Raw genomic sequence first — 22289 nt, forward strand, 5'->3', positions numbered from 1 at the left:
AGGACACATGCCCCAAAACACACAACAAAATCTTTGGAATTGTGTTTCAAATCAAAGACTTCCTGATGTAAACTGCCTTTATTTACTAAAATTTATTCCCACCATTCTCCTGATACCCTCTGAACAATGCAACACCTAAAATACAAAATTGAAACCTAATGCTTGAAACCAAAACTTTCACAAAAAAGATGATGGCTGATGTTGAGAGAGAGAGATATGTTAGGAGCACATGCTGATGCAGCGCATTGCCACACCCAGTACATGACAAACCAACTCAGGATCTCAGATTAGGACCCGAATGCAGCCATGCAATGGGTGACACCTCAGCATCACACTAATTCAGATAAAATGGAACAGTGTGAGGTTTTTTATGGTGGCTGTGAGAAGTGTTTGAAAATTTTCAGTTTGTCAGAATCACATAAAATGTGTTACTGTCGAGTGATCGTTAGTCATGTTCAGTCAAGTCATGTTGGGTTGATCTCCTTCAGTCTTGATTTGGTTGTATACTTGGTGAAATGAATGCCAAGCAAATCAGTGTCACTTGAGTTTTTTCTGCACACATTAATCTCTGTTATTCAACAGTAAAAATGTTATTATGTGTAACAGAAATATGTACAGTAAATACCAAAACATCAACATAAATACAGTAGGAAAGGTATGTCTAGGGTCCAGTGGTGTACTGATGTGTGACGGTGTGGGTCAGCTCCACTCTCCCAGTTGCTCTAGGGAGCCTGCTTCCTGCTACTGCTGACAATGTACCCGAGGGATGAGCCAGTGGATGAGGACACTCACACAAAGCAAGGTGTAGGTACATAAAAGTGTAAAAGTGCTTTTATTAAAAACAGCCAAAATCAAACAGTATTCAAAAGTGCAATGCTCTAAATGTTCAATAAATAAATAAATAATCCAATAAAAAGTGAAGGTAGAGGTTAAAATCAGTCAAATAAACGATCCATTAAAACAAAGTAAAAAAAAACACAGTGCAAGAAGTTATTCTTAAAATTCATTTTCCGGTGCAACCCCATAAAATGGAAGTCTCCTTAGCTTAACTCCAAACAGGTACTTGCAACCAAGGAGATGCCTAATTGGCAGTTCAGCCAAACTTCTGCGTCTGCAGATAGGCTTGGACCCCTGCAGCCTTCTGTCATTTTGGCAGGACATCATGCCAAGCCTCTGACTCTCGCTGCCAGGTTCACATCCCTGCGGTCCATGGATCCCCCTGCATGAGGTCTCACAGAGCCTTCCAATTCACCTGCAGCTCCCACTGCCTTTCTGCCGGCCTTACGCAGGGTCGCTCCAACCGAGCAGCATTTCAGTCACTCCAGTTCCCTGATCGCTCAGCTGAAGTGGCCTACTTCTGCCCTGAGCTTCCACTCACCTGCCTGCCTTCTTTCTCTCTAATTCACCTGCACTGGCTCTCTCCGCCTCCTGCCTTCTCTCTTCTTCCTTTAGTCTCCGTTCTTTATTCTTTTATTTTTACTTTCATTTTTCTCTTCTTTTTTCCCTTCTTCTATTTTCTCCTCTTCCTTTACTCATGCCGGCTCCATGGGCGCAGTGTCTCAATCAGAAGCAGGAACCAGTTGAAGCAATTGAGACAGACCGGACCCTCACGTGCAGGTGCGTCTCACGCAAATTACTTCACCAACCTCCTGCAGTTGATTGAGCACACACACCCATGGAGATCGAGCTGGCCAATTATTTATTTATTTATTAAAATAGGTCATGATTATTAAGCTGCGGATCTGCCATACCACATAATGCAGATTTAGTACATGTTCTTCGTGTGATATATTTTGAGACAATCATCGATGCACAGCCCTGTGTTGCAATCATGACATTAAGAGTGTGTTTCTTTCTGCATTATTCTTACAATATTTTTAATGTTGCTTAAGCACGAGAGGATAGAATGTCAGTGCCTGACATGCATGATCGATGTCCCCCTTGTATTATTGACGGCTACCACAGCACAAGGTTTAGCAACTTCCACATTTTGTGACTTTCCCCCTACATGAACAACAGTTTCTGCTTTCTGAACTGTGCTTAGGGGGCTAAAGTCTTTCTCCTTGATTGCCATTATTTTGCCTTTTTGCCATGTACCTACCTACACTACTACAAACCTTTAGGTGACCACATTCACCAGGCATATCATGGCGGTTCGGTCATACAGTGCTGTATGCATGTTTCAGTTTCCATGTCAACATCTGATGACCATTTCACAAAGTCATCCCTATCTGTTGATTCAACTCTTGGTTCAGTTTCAGTTTGTTCTAAAACTGGTTTTGCGGCTTCTTGTTTACACCTCATTGTGTTTTGGTTGAAGGCTCTTCCCCACTGATGAATTACCTTAAAGGGACAAAATTCATATAAATATGATTGTTTGCAGCATGATGTTACTTTATCCACTAGATGGCAACAGAAAACTTTCCTGAGTGTTATTCAGGTTTAACACTATAAAGTGTATCATTACATGTTACCCCAAGTTAGACTCAGGACTGACCATATTTACATAGAATTAACAGCCCGAGTCACAATCAGAGGTTTAAAACCAAAAAAGTTAACTTTACTCCTAGTCTGGCAAATTAAAACAACATATAAAAAATTAAAAACAAAAACAAAGTGATAATTATGATTAGGAGTCCGGATATGCACAGCAAGGAAAGGCCTTCATCTTTAAAATAAATAACAAGAAAAAGGTGCAAGAACATTAGAAATCTGACAAATGGATATAAACCATTTAGTCCATCAAACTAGTCTGTTTAGCTAATAGCTAAGCTATCCCAATATCTCATCCAGATTCTTCATAAATGCTGTCAAGGTTTCTGCCTCAACTACATGTCTAGGTAGTTTGTTCAGATTCCCATAAATCTTTGCGTAAAGAAGTGTTTTATGGCTTCAGTCATAAAAGCACTTCCCCTTAACTTCCACTGATGTCCTTGAGTACACAATTCACCCAAGTCATTGTATTTTACAATACATCCATCCATTTTCCAACCCGCTGAATCTGAACACAGGGTCACGGGGGTCTGCTGGAGCCAATCCCTGCCAACACAGGGCACAAGGCAGGAATCAATCCCAGGCAGGGTGCCAACCCACCGCAGATTTTACAATACAAAGCAAGTAAAAAGGCAAATAAAAAAATGCAAATAACAGTAGACAGCAACTGCTTTGAACAATCACAAAATAAATAGTCAGGCACAGTTTCCATTACTAATGGAACTAGACACATAAAGGAAACTCAGTAATAATGGTTGTAATCGATATCTGAATACCTCATTACAGTAACGTCAGTTACTAATGCCTTGCATAATATTTTAGAGCATTCTTCATGAGCTCTACGTCTGTTAAAAATTTGTAGCACCTGCCTTTGGATTTGTCCAGTTTTAGTATAAAAATAGAGTGTATAATACTCTATAATCCAGCAACAGTTTACTATATAATGAATACACAGCAGACTATTCATCCATTATTGAACCTGTTTAATGAAATACAAGGTAGAAAATGCTGGGGTCAATCCTAGCAGCTTCAGGCTCAGGGTATTAGTGTATAAGGTAGGGAAAGGGTGAGAGACAATAGTAAACAAGTTAGAGACAGAGTATTATTAGGGGGCCAGAATTGGCAAAGCTCTAGTGTGTAGTTTAGATAGGACATCGGGGTATACCCTACTCTTTTTGGAAAATGCCCAGGGATCTTTTATGACCACAGAGAGTCAGGACTCTCTTTGAAGGATGGCACCATTTTTTTCAGCACCGTGTCACCGTCACTGCACTACAGCATTGGGATTCACACACAAACCACAAAGTATGAACCCCCAGCTGGCCTCAGTAACACTTCTTTCAGCAGCAGCTCAAGCTTTCCTGGTTGGTCTCCCATCCAAGTACTGGCCAGGTCCAAATATGCTTAGCTTCAGGTGGATTACTTGTTCTGAAATGTGGTTGCTGTGGCTGTGCATATTATATAGGAGGTGAAGCAGCCATACACAAAAATATATAAATTATGTAGGTAATGGATGCAAATATAAGGATACTTCAAGGATAGGTAGGCTTGAGGCATACACAATAATCTAAATTGGTCATGCTAAAGAGTGATACCAGCTGTACAGTTCGAAAGACAACATTCTCTTATTGTTTCATATGGTCAATGCACTTAACTATACAGTAAGAAAAAAGTCAATAATTCCTTGGTGTGCTGTATCTATTAAAGGTAACATACTGAAACCCATAAGAATAATTAAAACAGACCTCCCTCTACTAGAAGTTTACTGAAATGTTTAACAGGTGGGCTGCACAGACATACTGTGTCGGACATATTTTTACAAGTCCAGATCTATTTGAGCTTTTTAAACAGACCCACACTTATTTATTGTGCAGGGACAGCAATTTCCACAGCCCTTCAAAACATTGCAGAAGTGAAGGAAACTGGACATTTTTTAATTTCCATAAGATGATCCATACCTTTACCAGTTTAGCTTTCCTGTTTTATTTTTTTAACAGTCCTACAGCTAGGACACAGTTTGCTTTTCCTTTTCAAAAAAATGATGAGAGCTGGAACTGCTAAATTCTTGGTAAAACTCTGGCATTCTCCTAAATATGATGGGTAAGAAGTTCAGGGGCTTCTAATGCAGTGAATATACAGCAGTTTCCCAATGCCACTATTGACAGTCCTGCTGCACATTTTGGTTCCACCCTTGTCTTTAGTAAAAGATTCCTAAAACCACTCACAAAACTTTATTGCTTGGTGAGTTCCTCTACTAAATATGTGGTGCTCACTGGTTGGTTTACTACTTGTGTCATCATTCTGATGAGACGAAAGTATTAGAAGATTGATTTCTCTGCGCTCTGTTTTTAAATATAAGCTTTAGTTCTTCCAAGTTCATTTATTTTATGCAAAGCTTACTTTTTATGTAATATGGAGTAATGTGTGCTACATCAAAAATCAAGTGTAAGCACATACAGACATTGTTCAGTGCATCTAAGACACTTCAATCTGAATTTTTGCATTTTCACTTTTAAAACCAGCTCTCTATTTATAGTTCTGCTTAGGAAGAAGCCTGCAGGTAGCAACTGGGGACTGTCTGTCTTTCAGTGGCCCTCTTCTTAGCATTCCAGTGAGGGTTCTGAAATGCTTTTGGGACTTATTTTGGAGGTCTCTCACACTTTCATCATCAACAGATAGCCAGACGATGCCACTCGCATTAGGTGCTTTTTACATTATATGTGAATGTACCTTAAAAGGGTATACAATAGACATCAAAAATCAACAATTATCCAATTTCTTCATATCTACTTTGTAAATAAGCACACAAATATATATATATATATATATATATATATATATATATATATCAATTATGTTTTATGCATGTGTAACAAACACCTCTTTTTTTACTTCTAACATGTTACAGAAAAAACAACTACCATCAGCCTCATTCTGCTTCCTGGTGGTATGGTATTAGTGAAAAAGTGAAATGTTTTGAAAACTTGACCAGACTTAACGGGTGTTTAGTTTGCAAATGGCTAATCAAAATTTTTTCATACAATTCATTAAAAAGAGACACCCTTCACTTTATTCACATTCATACAAAGTTTCAAAAGCATATAGTTTAGATCAATTACAACCATCCTTAAAATCATTAAAACTAACTTGTTGCAGGAGGTCCACCTGAATGTTTTGCGGAGCCATTTTGAGTACCAATGGCATCACCTGTTTCCAGTTATGAAATTCCCCAGCCTTAAATAACCATCAACAACTATGTTTCTAAACTGTACTATGTTTCTAATTTTCTTGAACCAAAATGCAATAAATTAATACATTTTATAAAACTGTTGACATATGCTACAATCACTGACATGTGGATATCTGGCTACTCTGTTTCAGTGTTCATTTACCTCAACTGCCAATACAAACTTACATACATCTCCTCTGATAATCATAAACGCTGCAAATAATTTCTTCCAGATTAAGAAGACAATACATTTGTGTACAGGAGGTGCTGGAAATGGCCCAAACACTTGTCAGTCTTACCCATAAAATAGATTTGTATACTGAGGTTATTACATAGATATGTGAGGGACAGAGAATGATTTCAACTCTAAATAAATAATGTAGTCAAAATGTTATTCCTAAATCAAAACAAAACAGCCACTCACCAATAATAAAAAAACAAAATGTACTGAAAGATGACTTAAGAAATCAGCAGATGTCCTGTAAACAACCAGAATGGACAATTGTTATATGCACAGAAATTTCAAGAGTGGTAGCTCATCTCCAAAGGATTAAGAAGAGCCAGAATAAAATATAATAGACTTTTATTTTATATAAGTCATTTGGGCGTAAACCAACAAACCAACCAGAGTAAATGTATGCATTGACTGACACTGTATGTAAATTCAATAGTTTATAAAACATCAAAACCCTTGGGACTCTAAAAATTCAGTCAAAAAGCAAAGCAGTAAATTTGAAATATTTTTGACATTTAATTTTTTTTTTCTAAAAGTAAGTGAAGTTCAAAACAAACATAAAACTGAGGAACAAGAAAAAATTAGGTGATTACAATAAGGTGACTTGGTGATAGAAAGACCGTGCTGTGGCATAGGCTGGTGTGTGAGTGTTTTATGGAAGCAAACAAAACACATGTTGAAATTATAAAATCTTGTAAATATATAATGCACTAATGTATCTGAGCAGTTCAAATAACAGTTTACTCAGATATGATGGCACTTTGAACACAACTTCATTTATTTTATGTTTGCCCCCATAGCTTGTCAGCATCCACACTTAGCTGTGTTCACACTGTCGCCAGGAGTGAATCAATTCCAATTTTTAGATCCTATCTAATTTTGTTCTTGTTCAAATTAATTTTACAAGTGATCTAAATCTAATAGGAATGTGTCCAATTATCTATGCTGAATGTGCCCTGCATGCACAAATAGTCAAACAGACCACCATAAACACCAGTGCTGGCTGTGGCACTATTTCACATTGTTTTCAGTGCAATGCATTTTTAAATTAGTCAAAACATGATGGCAAGAAACAAAAATGGAATACAAAAAATTGAAGCTGTAATTGTCACCATCATATCTGTACACAGAAACCTGTAGGCACAATAGAGGAGCCAAGCCTTGTGATAGCAAGATGTGGAGGGTTGTGATGAAAAAACGTAGTTTGAAAATTTCTGAATACAAAGAGGTGCATTCAGTTGTTTATGTCAATGTCAGTCCACATAGATGTGCTTGAGAAGTGCCATTTTCATTAGAAAATGCTATCAACTGAGTTGTACTGGCTGGTGATAGCTTCCCTAAATTCTTATTAATTCCACCACCTTATTTTCTCACCCTAAGTCAGTACTGTAATCCATCTTATACTGCATGGAAAAGATGGCATAAACATTTATGTAAAATTAAATGGGGAGTGTAAATTTCCAGACAATTGGAACCTAAGCATTCAAAAGCAGGTCACGTTCAAGTGGAATACTTCTGTACTGGATTTAGTACCAAGTGGTATAAATCCAACATGAACAATTCTGATTCCATGTGGTTTTTTTTTTTGCTCTGTACACATCTCTGAATAGGGTCGGACAGATGTCATACATGCACTGTGTGGAAGTATAATTCTGGGGTAACATAGCATATATATTTAAGATATAATATGTGCAGCGGGTTAGGGTAATAAAGGATAAAGATGGAAACGTACTCACAAGCGAGGTGAGTGTGTTGAGCAGATGGAAAGAGTACAGTAATCCCTCCTCCATCACGGGGATTGCGTTCCAGAGCCACCCGTGAAATAAGAAAATCCGCGAAGTAGAAACCATATGTTTATATGGTTATTTTTATATTGTCATGCTTGGGTCACAGATTTGCGCAGAAACACAGGAGGTTGTAGAGAGACAGGAACGTTATTCAAACACTGCAAACAAACATTTGTCTCTTTTTCAAAAGTTTAAACTGTGCTCCATGACAAGACAGAGATGACAGTTCCGTCTCACAATTAAAAGAATGCAAACATATCTTCCTCTTCAAAGGAGTGCGTGTCAGGAGCAGTGACTGTCACAGAGATAGCCCTATTGATTTGTTTGCTTTTCTCTCTGTTTGGCTTTTAAGTATGCGAAGCACCGCGGCACAAAGCTGTTGAAGGCGGCAGCTCACACCCCCTCAGTCAGGAGCAGACAAAGAGAGAGAGACAGAGAGAGACAGAGTTTGTTTTTCAAGCACAAATCAATACGTGCCCTTCGAGCTTTTAAGTATGTGAAGCACTGTGCAGCATGTCGTTTCAGGAAGCAGCTGCACAAAAGATAGCAACGTGAAGATAATCTTTCAGCATTTTTAGACGAGCGTCCGTATCGTCTAGGAGTGCGAACAGCCCCCCTGCTCACACCCCCTACGTCAGGATCAGAGAAAGTCAGCGCAAGACAGAGAGAAAAGTAAGCAATCTAGCTTCTCAGCCATCTGCCAATAGCGTCCCTTGTATGAAATCAACTGGGCAAACCAACTGAGGAAGCATGTACCAGAAATTAAAAGACCCATTGTCCGCAGAAACCCACGAAGCAGCGAAAAATCCGCGATATATATTTAAATATGCTTACATATAAAATCCGCAATGGAGTGAAGCCGCGAAAGGCGAAGCGCGATATAGTGAGGGATTACTGTACTTTGAGAGGCTTATGAATGAAGAGAACGAGAGAGAGAAGAGGTTGGATAATGTGGGGATAGTGAATCAGGAAGTGCAACGGATTAGCAAGGAGGAAGTAAGAACAGTTATGAAGAGGATGAAAAATGGAAAGGCTGTTGGTCCAGCTGACATACCTGTGGAAGCATGGAGGTGTTTAGGAGAGATGGCAGTGGAGTTTTTAACCAGATTGTTTAATAGAATCTTGGAAAGTGAGAGGATGCCTGAGGAGTGGAGAAGAAGTGTACTGGTGCTGATATTTAAGAATAAGAGGGATGTGCAGAACTGTAGTAACTACATAGGGATAAAATTGATGAGCCACAGCATGAACTTATGGGAAAGAGTAGTGGAAGCTCGGTTAGCAGCAGCATGGTTTCATGCCAAGAAAGAGCACCACAGATGCGATGTTTGCTGTGAGGGTGTTGATGGAGAAGTATAGAGAAGACCAGAAGGAGCTGCATTGCATCTTTGTGGACCTGGAGAAAGCATATGACAAGAAAGAGCACCACAGATGCGAGGGTCAGATCGGGTGTGAATTTATACTGGTGCTGTTAGTTACAGTCAAATCAGAAGGGGGGGGGGGGGGGGGCAAGGGAGAGCATGAACGTGACTGAGAGAATAAAACTGAAAAAAAAAGCTAACTTTTAGAAATACCATATATTTACAGCTGATCGTTTTCAAATAATATTGCATTAGTGTGACAATGTTTTCTGATTGGTACTATTCAGGTCATAAAATGATTTCTTCAAAATGTCACATATATTTGTCTCTTACTTTTTTGCTCGGTGCTGCATTGACATCATGCACCATAAGGCGTGAGCTTATTCAGTGCGAGCAGGAGCATGAAGGTGGCCAGTTGCCTGTGTTATAACATGCTTGACTTGTCGGTGATCAATGCACATGTACTGTACAAGGCATGCACGGAGGCCACTGAGAGAAGAAGAGTGTTCTTTGGTCACCTTGTAGAGGAACTTCGTCATTGCTTCTTAAAGAAAAGGTGATCAATAAAGCAAAAGAGGATGCAACATTGACAAGGTTCTGTTCCAAGACCGCCGTTTCCCCCAGCCTTTTCAGTGTAATAGTAACAACAGCACAGAGAGAAGTGTGTACATTGCAACAGGTACACGTCATAAACGTAGAAAGAACGGTCCTTGGGTGTGTGGGAACTGTTAATATTTGAATCTGATGATTGTGTATTGCACGGAACTGACCTCTCTGTACTATTCTTTCCTCTGCATGTCCTGGAGTACAAAAGAAACAGTACTGTGCACCAAAAAATGGAGACTGCATGGGCAAGATCAAAAAAAAAAAAAAAACCGTGGTCACTGATTACAAGTGCAAGAAGGCATGTGAATGAATATGAATAATATGAATAATGTTGCATCAGTGCCACAATGTTTTCCGAAATGTACTATACAGGTCATAAAATGAGTTATTCCGAATATCATATATACCTATGTCTATGTTTTTTTGTCAGTGCAGCTTTGACATCATGGACCATAAGGTGTATACTAATTCAGCGTGAGCAGGAACACTCAATAAAACTGAATAAAAAAAAATTCAATTGACAGTGAGATACGAAGAAGGCAGATTCACCAGCGTTTGTGTGTCAGCTTTTATCCCTCCGGATCAGAGAATTTCCAGTTCCATTGTCTCAAAACACCACTCACATCTACAGTACAGTTATTCCCAGTTTCAGATAAAAGTAACTGCGTCAGATCTGGGGCGGAGGGGTGGGTATTGTATCGTGATCATGACTGAGAGACTAAAAGTGAAAAAAAAAAAAGCTAACTTTTACAAGTACTATAAATTTACACCGGCTGTTACAGACACAAATCAAATGTATGTTTTTATTGTATAATATTAACAATAAGAGCAGCTCACTACTCAAAACAGTAAATTTGCCAGGTAGCTGGTTTCGAACTCACGACCTCTGGATTATAAATTGGCAGTTATAACCACAGCACCTGTCGTAGTGTACTTACACCTTTTGTGAAAGTGTTTATTTAATATTTGGCCATCAGCCTTCTTCACACATTATACAGATTATGTCTACATTTTGTTATTTATTACTAAAACATGAAAAACGTTTCTGTTTTAATGATGTGTTTACATAAATTGTGTTGTAGACACAAAACACACATCAAATTATTTCCCCTTACAATTCTGAGTAGCTCACTCCCAGATAATCAATCAAGGCAGGAACTGGGAGAACGTCTTGCCCGTTTAGAGGTGGTGGGGGGATGGTATAGCAGGCTGCTTGCTGCTTGGGCTTATCGACACATTTAGAAGACAAAAGACGCTGACAGAGAAATGAGAAGGAATTTAAGGTGGGCCAGATTTACAAGTTTTTTCATTGGCTCTGGTAATTCTAGTGTTAAATACTTGGGATCAACAGTACAGAGTAATGGGGATTGTGGAGGAGAGGTGAAAAAGAGAGTGCAGGCAGGGTGGAATGGGTGGAGAAGAGTGTCAGGAGTGATTTGTGATTGACGGATATCAGCAAGAGTGAAAAGGAAGGTCTACATGACGGTAGTGAGACCAGCTATGTTATATGGGTTGGAGACGGTGGCACTAACCAGAAAACAGGAGACAGAACTGGAGGTAGCAGAGTTAAAGATACTAAGATGTGCATTGGGTGTGACAAGGATGTACAGGATTAGAAATTAGTACATTAGAGGGTCAGCTCAAGTTGGACAGTTGGGAGACAAAGTCAGAGAGGCGAGATTGCATTGGTTTGGACATGTGCAGAGGACAGATGTTGAATATTTTGGGAGAAGGATGCTAAGGATAGAACTGCCAGGCAAGCAAAAAAGAGTAAGGTCTAAGTGAAGGTTTATGGATGTGGTGAGAGAGGACATGCAGGTGATGGGTGTAACAGAACAAGATGCGGAGGACAGAAAGATATGGAAGAAGATGATCCACTGTGGCAACCCCTAATGGGAGCAGCCAAAAGAAGAAGAAGATAGCTTATATCTTTAAGAGATAGCATAAAGGGTTAATGAATGTCAGAAACCTTCGCAGGCATGTCAGGAGGCCAGATAGGGGTCAAGTGAACAACAAAATGTACTTAAAGATGACTAAGAAATCAGCAGATGTCCAGGAAACAACCAGAATGGACAGTTGTTATATGCACAGAAATTTCAAGGGTGGTAGCTCATCTCCAAAGGTATAAGAAGATCCAGAATATAATATATAGCACTTTTATTTTATGTAAGTCATTTGGGTGTAAACCAACGAACCTACCAGAGTAAATGTATGCATTGATTGACACTGTATGTAAATTCAATAGTTTATAAAATGAACCTCTGTTCTTCGTTTCTCTGATCATTCTGACCAGACTGCTTTTGACAAATACTCTCTCCAAGGCATTTTGCTGAGGAGTACTTAAAAGATACCATACTTTCTCCTGCCTGATTACTGATTTGTCCTGTTAAAGGATGTTTCTTTCTTTAATAAGAACTGCAAGTAAAACAAAAAAAGTCAGGATTGAGCTGCAGTGTGAACGTTGCCTTAGAGGATTATTGCTCTAACACTGCTTGAGGATGTCAACTGACAAATGACTTTTTTGACAATAGGAGAAAACTTGAATTCACTGAAAGAGACAAACAGAAACAAACTTGCAGACTAATAACAAGGTACCATTCACTGTGAGTCAGTCCTATAATCTACTGGTTACTCACCCGCCCTCACTGTCTAAACCATGAAAAAATGACAAATATCAAAGAATTCAAGGTATACTGGAATAGCTAAAAAGGTTTCTTGATTAAACTGAATTACTCAGTATTGTGCTGTATATATATTTGGAAACTGTAACAGAAATAAAAATTACCAATATGCACCCTGCAGTCCTTCTATGTTTTTGACATACAGTACATTCTTTTCTGGACACTGAAGCTAAACAAAAGAAAACAACTGTTTGGTATGCTATGCTGATAGTTGGCTAGATATACCCAAGAAGCAGTTGAGGTGCAAAAACAAACATTTGTCCGTTTACCTGTGGCTCTAAGGAAGGGAAACCCATGGGGAAACTGGCACGAGATTCTTCTTTTAGATAGAAAAGTGATCTAACTATGAGCCTAAAAAAGAGTCCAAACATAGCAGGGTCTTAAAGTGTGGGCTGAGGGGAAGTTCCTCCAGCAGCTTAATTGCTCTGACTGTGCTGTTCTGCAACAAGATAAACACATCCTCCAAAACCATTTCCTGTCATACTTATTATTAACATCTCAGACCGTTAATATTAAAGTCTACAGTGAGCATTGAAAACCGAGGGAGAAAGTCTGAATACTTAAATAAGCCACCCTTGTTTTTTATTTCTTTAATGTTTACAATTTAAAACCTCCATCGTCTTTAATATAATATATTGTCATTCATCAATCACATCCTATTAATCAAAAGATTTCCAGAGTAATGATCAACATTACCAAATAAAACAATATGAAATATTTTTTCCACTAGTACAGACTGAAGATGTCATTTCTGCAGGCAGTTACTTACTTATGCATTCAGGAGTATGAAAACTCAAGATACTGGAGCCAAGAAAAGCCTTTTGAATGGCATGGCAGCTTAAAACAACTCAGGCTTTTGTAGCTAACTTAAAGTGTAGCATTTTAACGCTAACGTTAAAGATCTACAGCGATCTGATTTCTAAAAGAGAAGTTCTATGAAATGTTACACTTAAAAGTTTTCCATAAACTGTATGTTTAGTTTTGATTGTAATTTAGATTAGTGGCACTCTTAATTGTGTAGTTTTTTAATTTGGAAAATTAAAAGCACAAAAATAAATCACAATCCTGGCTTCCAGTTAAAAATAATATTACCCTATGCTACCCCTCAAAAAGCTGTGTAGCTCTTAGTGCTCAACTTCCAGTCCAAGCTTTGTTTCTGTAGAGCCCCAGTTCGTGTTTCAGTGTGTTTTCTGAGTACTCTTGCATTCGGCCTTGAGTCTAAAAATTTGAGTGTTAGATTGATTGGTGACTCTAAATTGGCTCAGTATATGTGACAGTGGGACATCATCTTGAAACCGTGGTTAGCGCTTCTGTTTCACAGCTCATGGAAAATGGATTTGAACTGTGGATCAGTTACTAACTGTCTGGAGTTTGCATGTTTCCCTTTATTCCACATGGATTTTTCTGTGGGCAGCTTGTTTGTCCAAAACATACACTGACTGACAACTCCAAATTGGCTTCATATGAGTGAATATGCCCATGTACATAAGAGTACTTGGCAATGGACTCATGTCCCATCTGGGGATATCTTGCCTTGTTGCCAGGATGTTTCTTGATAGACTCCTTGCAATTCTAAAACTGGACTGGGCAGGACTTGTATATTGATAGACAACCACATGAAGAATCTAATAAAACTAATACTTATCTTTAGCCCAAACATTTGTGGCTTACACTGGCTTTCAGATGAAAGTAAGAAAAATATGAAAAAAGTAGCTCGAGCATGAGATCAAGGACTAAAGCCACAGGGTTTGACCTCTTCTTTCTCAGCAAATGCAAATATGCCTTAACATTGATCTGGAATTGACAAAGAATTGGTTTTTGATTTAAAAAAAACAAAACAAAAAACAGTTTAAACCTCAGGGGAAAAAAGAAGAAGAGATGCAGCAGTCAGGCCTGTGATCACTGAGGTTTTGTGGTAAGTTCATGGCCAGCCCATCATTCTAGGCATGTGTATTTTAATTCACAGAACATCTGGAGACGTTCAATAAGCCAAATAGCCCTGCCATGCTTAGTTAGTGGTTTTCCTCATCTTCAGGGCACAATCAAGACACATTACTTAGCTCTAAACATTTCTTAATGCTCAGGAAGTTCAATCTGCTACTTCTGATGAAGGTATAAGGTGAGAAAAATACAAGAGGAACTCTACGAAAAATTTCTCCAGGAGGAGGCAAAGGTTAAGAAGTTATCCTACTAAAATTTCACTGACGATTGCATCTATTTTTTTCTATTAATGCAAAAAAAAAAAAAAACAATCAATCAATATATAATGATATTATCCCTCAAGAGAAATGTATACGGTCTTTGTGCCCATTAACCTAAAAGACGTAACAGACCACTCACAAGTAAAACAGCAAATATTTTGAATGAAATCTTCTTGATCAGTTATTTAGTTGGTGGTGAGCAAATGTGATCCTTTAATTGTAATGTATAATACTTATTGAGACAAATGAGTTTTCAAAGTGCTTCAATCTGATTGATACTATATATCAAAATTAAACGTCAGATGGACAGGATGAGATGATGAAATTACCCGCTATGACTGAACCAGGCTGGTCTACGGATCTGTGAACAACCCTAGTCCACTTTTTACGTTTTGTCCCACTTGTCTGCTAGACATGATTCTCAATATTCATTCCTGATTCTGAGCACAATGCCTTCGAATAAAAAAATAACTAAAAAAAGCCATACACAGTAAAGTAAACTTGGTGTTGAGTGGATGGATGTTATGAATTTGGATTTAGTTCAATTAAGATCCCATTTTGATTGCTCATTTTGCATGTTATTTTATTTTTCACAATGTTATTAATGTTTTGGATTTTGGTTCAAGGTACTATTTTTGGTTTATGGATTAGGACTTTTTCACCTTTAGGTACTTATATCTTTAATTTTTTTCTTTTCTTCGGGCTATGTCCTCTTTTTGTTATTTTTTAATCTTTTCCAGTAATTATAAAAGATCATTATTTTGTTTTCTTATGTAAGAGGTTTTATAGTTTTCCTCTCCCCTTTTTTCAGAAAGATTTTGATTTTAAAGCCTTTGCCTAACTACTGTGCCTGTTCAGATCATAAAGCTGCATTTAGAGGCTGCTTGGGAGTGGTGAGGCATAGGAGTGCAGGTCTTGCTTTCAATCCCCTGAAGGTTTCACCCTTTTTTTTTTTAAGTTTTTTGAAAAGGCAGGATAAGAACAGAAGTTTTGTTTCTTTGTAGTCATTCTGTTATCTGTCTGAGAGGGGTTTGCTGTTTGTTATAATATAATAATGTTTATGTATGGATGTATTTATATATTTTCTTATCGAGCATCTGTAAAAAGACAAATATTCCCCATGGGATAAATAAAATTCATTTGTTCTGTCTGTCCGTCCGTCCGTCATTATTTTAAAACACCAGTAACGGCGCACTACATGATAATGTGCAGTGAATGCACTTGACTTCAGCATTCATAGTTTTCATACTCTTTCTCAGACTGTTTAGCATTCATTTGCTCAGAGGTTGATGTTCTTGCTTCTTCCTGAGCAGCACTTCTTTTCTCCACCCTAGCAGCCCGCTTCTTCTCTTCTTTCGTCGGCATCTTTTTGTGTTAAAACTGATTAAGTCAGTGTTTGTGTTGCAATTACTTAGTACGTTTTCCTTAATTTTTCACTTAAGCTGGCACTTAAGTTTTCAATCTGCCTCAAGAATGATTTAAGATATGAAGAGGTAGGGGAAGTGACGGTGAAGGTGGTAGGGATGAGAATGCTGCAGAGAATTGATTCTACAATAAAATAAAATAAAAATAAAAAGAGGAGTAACCTTGGAGGTCAATCATCACCCTGAAAGCATATAGTAGATGTCATGTAATGTATGTGTACTAAATTTCAGGGTAATAGGTCAAACAGTTTGTGAGCTACAGTTGATTTTAAATCCTGGACAGACAAACGGACAGCCATGGTAGTGTATTACATAAGAAGGTGACGGCACCCGTTCTTCAAAGTTAATTAGTACATTTTTAAGAAAGTTAGGATTCTTGTGTGAGTCTTTGACTACGGTGTTTGTTTTGCATACTGAGTTTTGATATTTTTCCATCATTTACTTTTAATGCAGATTTTCTGGTCTGCTGATTCTTTCTGGCTGTGCAATGACTGAGGTGACAGATTTAGATGTATGGTTTAGATAAATAACAATTATGATTTTCTGGAAGGTTTTAAATAATATTAAGTCCTTAGGCCAGCTTAAAAGATTAATTTTTAGTATATTTAGATATCTCACACCAATTCTATGCATGCTGTAAAGAGTTTCATTACACTTTTAACATTAGGGGCCAATAGAGAAGACATACTTGTATATTTTCAAGAGGTCTCAGGAGTTTTCTGTTCCCTTTGAATTATGAGATTTGCCAGACACACATTGATGAGGTACTGTTATCCATATTAATTAAAAGATTTTCTATTTTAATATACAACAAAAGGTGAGTGGCTGTAAGAGAAATCTAAGGGATTCACTAAATCACAATAGCGATCAATTTTCCAGTACAAAGATACTCATAACAACAGTGCAGGCAAAACGACGTTATATACGTACAACAGTGCAAGGGCAGAAGGGTGGTGCGGGGGATAATGTTCCCACCACAATTTTAACTTTGGTTCAGTTCCCACAAGGGGTCCCTTCCTTGTGGAGTTTGCTTGTTTCATATGTTACATGGAAGTATTCCCTTGTATTCTATTAAATTATTTTTGGACCCATTACTAATGGAAAAGGCTTAATGTCAGACATGACCAGGAAGAAACAAGTACAAAAATGGACTAATGGATGGAGAACAACAAAACATTTTGCAGAAATGTCTAAGCAGTGATTCTAAATCAGCAAGCACAATATACTTAAGTAAGTGAATGTTTATTCTAGAAAAACACTGTTAATAAAATCAGTGAGTTGTACATAGTGAATGGGGGTCCAAGTGTTTTATGCCATGAACAAGCACTCTGCTTAGAACTGACTCCTACCTTTCACCTTTTGCTGTTATGATACGGCCTGCCTGCATTTATTTGTGTTAAGAAAAAAGGTGGTTGGGTGCAAAGAAGTTGCTTAAGTAGGACTTTTTTAAGTAGGCTTAATGGCACAATCATAAGAGTCACTAGTAAACAGGGATGGTCTGGGGATTCTGCTAACAGATTTGAGAAAACAAAACAAAAAGAAAACATGCTTTATAAATTCCATTTATTGCAGAGTCAAATAGCCATTTCCAAGACCACAATTCCAAAATACCATAAATAAATAAATGTTTAGTGAAGAAAACAAGCAAAAAAGTTTAATAAAATGGTCATTTATTCTTCTTTACATTGAATTAGAAACTGGTAACAGCAACACAAAAAAGCCTGAAGCTCTACCATTTCCTTTACAAATAACTGCAACTTAGAAACGGGTAAATACTGTTCTACAAGCTGGAAATTATTACTTTGCTCCTAAATCAAACAAAGTGTAATATTTATATTAAGTTAACAAAGGTTATCTGTGCAGGGAGAAAGTTGGTAAAGGTTATTTCCAAGTAGGAAAAATATAGTGACATGTTTATGAAGTGTTAATATCCTACCAGCCTTAAATAATTATACAGCAGATACTGTCACACATAGGTGACAAGCTCAACTGAGGTAAGAACTACCACTGCGGAGGTACAGGGGTTGCTGTTGCTAATGTTATCCTCTCCTAAATCCACATACCAATGAAGACGTCCAGTGAGGGCACTCCCACCTGGCTATGACATCCAGAGCAAGCCCCTCCCCTTCTGGTCAGTCCACCATATAAAGCTCTGACCCAGGAAGGTGGCATCTGTTTGTAGACCCGAGTCCTTTAAGAGCTACTGAACTAAGAAAGAAGGAATCACTAAGAGTGCAGGATGATAGTAGAATCTGTCTGTTGCATTTTATTTTGTTACAATTAAATGGGGTTAACATTTCCTCCATGCTCCACACTGCTTAACCTACCACTGGTCACAGTACCAATAGACTAACTTTGAAGTGTCTTCAAAAAAATTGTGCATTTAGATGACTCAAAAGTATTAGTTTGATGACAATGTAGCTTTTTTTGTGATAAAGAATGACACAAGTGACCTCATCCTGAGCCATTAGTGGTCTTCACTGAATCTTTTCTTAAACTACTTACTGCACTCCTAATATATCTGCATTTTATTTAAATACGCTTACATGATTTTTGATTGAACTAAGAAACCAGTAAAGAAGGCTTAGACACCAAAAGTGAGCACCTGGCAACCTTCACTTCTGATTAAAATAACACAAAGGGCTGGTAAGTGTGGTGTGTTAGTATGCACACATGTATATTCCTCAGTGAGAAAATCTTGTGTTTAAAGTATCCTGAATATGCCTACACACATTTGATACCGGTGTAACATTTAGCAAACAAAATTAAAGCGGACACATATGCTGTGTGATCATATTGTAATCTAACCCAATGTCTACTTGTGGGGTCCTACAAGATCTGTATTCGTATAATTTACTATGATTTGCTTAAATTTGTGTTTTGACCTATCGCTTTGAGTTATGTTCTTAATTTCTTTGTAAAATATCTTGAGATGATATGCTCTGTAAAGGGTACTACATAAAATAAAGATTGATTGATTGATTGATCACATGTAAACTTCTTTAATAAAAGATCTGCAAATAGATGACATAGTAGACTAGAAATTTCTCAGTTATCTCTAGAAGTCACTGCTTGCAGCATTTATTGATCCACTGTCCAAGCCGCTTCCAGTAGTAAAGACACTTACTTGTGGATGTTACATTGTTAACTGCAATATGGTTGTCTTTGCTGAAATCATTCCCTTTCTTTTTATTTTATTCACCTTTTGGATTTTATTTATCAAATGAAGGTTTCAAAGTCAAATCACAAAGCTGGCTTTCTTTTCAAGAAACAGTTGCTGACTGTCACATAACTGACCAACTGTGGTATGCAGAGAAAAACACCAAAAATCCGGAAGGGATGTACAAACGCCACGCACAGTGTATCTCTGCTGGGATTCAAACCCAAGACCCTGAAACTGTGAGGTACAAACACAAATCTCAACACCACCAGCCCTGTCAACAAGGGTTATCCAAAATGTAAAATCTATATAGATTCCTAATGAGTTATATCATATTTTATTTTTCTTTTACTGCCCACATGTGATTTGGCGGCATTCTTAAAACAGAATAGTATCTTTCAGATGCAGAATGATGACTGTTTTTTAACCTTTTTCCACAGTTTAACTTTTTAAACTACAGTGGAACCTCGGTTTGCGAGCATAATTCGTTCTGGAAACGTGCTCATAGTCCAAAGCACTCGTATATCAAAGTGAATTTCCCCATAAGAAATAATGGAAACTCAGATGATTTGTTCCACAACCCAAAAAATATTCATATAAAAATGATTAATACAAAATACAATGTAAAAATACATAAAACAAATTAACCTACACTTTACCTTTGAAAAGAATCATGACAGGTGTGAGCGAGTTTCTAAACTCTTGTGGGACTGCACCCAACGGGACGACACGCGGAAGAGCGTTCCAAAGCAATCACAGTCTCCCAGCGCTGTAGCAGTTCGCCATAAAAGCGAATCCGAAAAGATCGCGGACATGCTATAAGCACCTGCCGTCAATGGGTGATACAAGGAACAAGGAACAAGGAACATTATAAATGTGCAGGGCTCTGCCTGACTGCTGTGTCTGTGTATAGGAGAGCGGCAGGTCCCGCTACAATAAATAACCGCGCTGTTGCTGTTTCAAGCTGAATAAAGCTGGTGTTGCTAAAGTACTGAGACTCAGCCTTGTGTTTTAGGGTGCAAGACAGGGACTCACACGTCACAGCACACACGCACGCGCGAGCACACACACACACACACACACGAGCGAGCGCACGTGTGCACACACACATACACACACACGTGAGCAAGAGAGCACACACACACGTGCGTGCACACACAGTCACAATGCTAATGCTGCAGTAAACAGTATACGCTCGTACGGATGTTGACTATATGAGTGAGGCATGCCGACTCAGACAGAGAATAGGAGATGATTGCCCACAATCCCGCAGCGAGAGAGAGAGAAGAACCATCAGCTCAGTTGTGATCACATGACGCTCAGCAGACAAAGAGTATACATACTACTCGTACTGCAAGACCTTGCTCGTTTATCAAGTCAAAATTTATTAAAAATTTTTGCTTGTCTTGCAAAACACTCGTAAACCAAGTTACTCGCAAACCGAGGTTCCACTGTATATACTTTTAAGCTATAGCTTATATGTAGATACTCTGTACTTTGTTTCAAAAAACTGGAGGAAAAAAAATAAATCGAAATATAGCACTGTTAATCACACCATAATAATTCATATGAGTACACTGATAAAAAAATAAATTAACTGGAACATTGGCCATTTATGTTTAAAATTTTCAAACTAAGTCTGCTAACATGAAATTTCACACATTTTCTGAACTTGTTTAACCCAAGTGTAGGGTTGTAAGAAGCCTGCCTGGTAATACTGAGTGCAAGCAAAGAAGTACTGTGACGGGACATCAGCCCACTACAGTGCTAATATGTTGGATTAACCAAAATAAAATTAAACAAACAATGATGTGTGTTTAATTGCAGTAAAAAAAAAAAAAAATTAGACACATGCATTTAACTGCTTATATCCTAAAAGTTATGAACGTAAGTGAGCAAAATAGGACAAGATAATACATAAGGCTGCAAAGGATGAAACCATCAGACATTTAAACATGTAAAAATATTTATCCTGTTTATGTTTACAAATAATGCACATATCTTAATAATCAATTTACTAAAAAGGACATTCCATTGACTGTGGGCCTAAAACTTAATAAATCTGACAAATGAGAGGAGATCATTCAGTCCATTTTACTAAGAGCCAATAGCTACGCTATCCCAATATCTCATCCAGATACTTCTTAAAAGTTGTCAAGGTTTCTTCTTTAACCACATGCCTCAGTAGTTTGTTCAAGATTCTCAAAGCTCCTTGTGTAAAGAAGCACTTCCCGACTTCAGACTTAAATGCACTTCCCCTCAATTTGCACTGGGGTCCTCAAGTACGTGATTCAGCCTTGAGCCGAAAGAATTCTACTGGATCTACTTTATCAGTGCCTTTGAGGATTGCCTGGATTAGGTCCCCATGCAGTCTCCTCTGCTCGAGACTAAACAGGTTTAATTCTCTGAGTCTGTCACAGTAGGACATGTCTTTAACCATAAAGTTTCCTTAACAAATGTAAAAAAAATGTTTTAGTCAGTTGCTGATCTCTGATTGCTGTGTATGAGGGATGTTTACTGGAAAATTAACACAATGTTGAAAGAAATATTTTGCACGAATGTGCACAAACTTTGTGAAGACACACATTCAAAAGTAGAGGAATATGAGCTTAGGACTTTATTGACAGTACTAGCTTTAACCCTAACACTGCTTAATAAAGCTCAGAGGTTTTACTGTAATTATTACACTTTGAAAATGCATGTTTTTATTATTAATACACTGAGTTAGGTATTCACTGATAGATACTCTACTGTTTCCTAGATGTTGGCAGTGTAGCTACCTCTGTTTTCTCAGTACTGAGTGTTGCTTGTTTAGTAATGTTCTTACTTATTGCTAACCACTCTGCTTGATTAAAATCTTTAAACACAAACTCCTCTGGGGCTATAACATTACCTTTAATGCTGTTCAGTGGTCACTGAAGCTACTAAGTTATTAAATGATTGGTTTTATGCATTAATTAAAATACAGAGATGTTTCCCCTCTGATTGCGTATTTTTGAAGGGATGTGAAGTCCTAAAAGCAGCAGTCACATATGCAGGCTAGAAGAACATTTTAACGGAAACATGAAAACTGCAAGTAAAATAATCACAAGGAAGTGAGCCAAAAGTTTTCCCT

At 37.8% G+C, this 22289-nt stretch overlaps 1 protein-coding gene across 3 annotated transcripts in view; it reads right to left on the reverse strand.

Moving 5' to 3' along the window:
* Nucleotides 1-22289, reverse strand: part of cdk14 (cyclin-dependent kinase 14) — an 868117-nt gene that overhangs the window by 149030 nt on the left and 696798 nt on the right. The gene's annotated exons all lie outside the window — the stretch shown is intronic.

This window comes from Erpetoichthys calabaricus, chromosome 13 (assembly GCF_900747795.2).
Source record: "Erpetoichthys calabaricus chromosome 13, fErpCal1.3, whole genome shotgun sequence".
Taxonomy (NCBI): Eukaryota; Metazoa; Chordata; class Cladistia; order Polypteriformes; family Polypteridae; genus Erpetoichthys; species Erpetoichthys calabaricus.